Source organism: Cheilinus undulatus, linkage group 5, assembly GCF_018320785.1.
Source record: "Cheilinus undulatus linkage group 5, ASM1832078v1, whole genome shotgun sequence".
NCBI lineage: Eukaryota > Metazoa > Chordata > Actinopteri > Labriformes > Labridae > Cheilinus > Cheilinus undulatus.
Genome location: NC_054869.1, coordinates 17726977 through 17729154, shown reverse-complemented (window position 1 = coordinate 17729154; position 2178 = coordinate 17726977).

Sequence of the window (2178 nt, the reverse complement as noted above, 5' to 3'; positions counted from 1 at the left end):
ACCTGGTAAGGTTGCAATCAGTCTGTCCCATCTCCCATACTCTGTCACATTCCTCCATAAACACGCTCTTTCTCTCTCTCCTCCCTCTCTTACAGTGTTGCCTCCCATCTAAACTCCCTCCCACTCTCTTTTTTTTCACTCTCAACATCCAACACTCCCTCCTCCCTTCCTTCGCAGCTTGCCTCCTCCACCTCTCACATACATCTCTCTGTACTTGTGCACTATTTCTTTAGTCTTTTCACCTTTTAATCCCTTGTTCCTTGCATGCAACTCTCTTTACCTGCCTCTTTTCACCTTCCACCTTTCTTCTTGCTGTCTTTTTTTTTTACCCTGGCATGACTCCCAGCAGCTATGCTATTCACTTCACTGCCTCTGTAAACAGCACATCCTCCCTGCCCACACTTCCACTGTGAGCCTCACATAATATATCTGCAAGTGGTTTAAATTTTTGTGTGTTTAAGAGGGGCTAGTTTCAAAAGACTACCATTTTTGTGACAATTTTTGGTGCAAGAAAAGTCACTAAGTGCTTGCTGTGTTGATGACTCATGCACCCCGTTACCCACCATGCTTCCCTGCTGCAGATTTAACCTGCTTCACTGCTCCGACTGACTCCACGGGCTCACTCTAACACTCACACATGAGCCAGGGGCCAGATCTGTTGTGTTTTGGTTTATTTATGTAACAGATGAGCTGAATAAATGATCAGGTTATAACCCCACAGCTCAGCCTTGGCAGAACACCCGTTTCTCCCCCCGCTTACTCTCTGTTGTGCTTTTCTGTGTCCATCATTTTTCTGCACGCCTGTCTGGGCGTCTTTGTAGTTCTTGTTATCGTCTCCCTTCTTCTTACCTTACTTTTTCACTCTTAATCTTTTGCTGCTAAACTCTTGGCAACTTCTGCATCACAATTAGGCCTAGAACTTCCAGCAGCTCCCTCACTTATTGAACAAAATTGTGTTTGAAGTTGCTGTCTGTGGGAAAAAATGCTCTTCTTTTCTGTCTTCGCTTGCTTATTTGTGATTTAATGACCACTGCAGATTTCCTGTGGTGTTCCTGCTGTGCTAATTTGTCTTGACATGATATTTGTCTTGAAATAATCAGTCAGGCTGACCGTCTTTGCTCAGTGGGTGTTAGAGAGATATCTCAGTGTGTAGTTTTGATTTTTGTGTCCCTTCTAATCCGCAGTTTTATACGATAGTATCGTTTTCTTGCTGCCTGGTGGCATAGCTGACCACCTCCAGGTTTGTTTATGTATATATCAGTGTGTGAGATGATGACAGTGTGTTAAAATCTGCTGTCACGACAAAATACACCAGGCAGTGCTTCTCTGTCTGCTTCAAAAGCTACAGGCTGATATCTAGTTTGCTCTCACAAAGCACCTGCCTGTGTGTGCGTGGGCAGGACTGTGCACTTGAGATAGTGCGTGCATGCAAATATAATTTCATGGCTATCTTTAAAGCCTGTATGCTTTAAAATAGTCTGTTTTTTACTTCAGTGCAAAGGTATCAGCGAAGGTTAAAAATAATCATAATTCATGCACCTCAGCACCTCGTGTGATTCTCTTTCTATTTATGCTCCCCATCATATAAATCTCTGAGCAAGTCTCTAAAGATTGTATTACAGGAAAACAATTAGGAGATGTTTGTGTGAATGGAGCTCTGTGATTAGTCGTGTGAGTTTCTGTGTTCTGTTCTTGAAGGAGCAGCTCAGACCGCCACACTGGGAACAGAGCTGCAGCAGCAATTGATTGGATTTTATGTCAAATTTGCTCTTCCAGAACGTGAATCCTTTTCTTGGCCGGGAACCCGTGTCCCTGCTTATCTTCACTCACCCCCACAGACGCAAACACGCACACACTGACTCTCAAAAACATGGAGGAGGATCAATACCTTGCTGAATAAAAAGACAGCATAATGTTGTTGACCCAGCTGGCCTGAGAAACTGACCCTCGTCAATGTCAGGGGAGGGGGGCTGGAGGATTGACACAGCTTAGTTACACAATATACACACACTACACAGTTAGATCTTCATTGATATGACTCATACACATAAACACATGAAATGTGTGTGAACAAGGCCTTTAATTCACAGTATTTACATTCTGCCACCAGGGGGCTCTCAATCAAAACAGTAATAAATTAGAATATGCTGTCTGAGGTGGCAGACCCATGACTAAGCA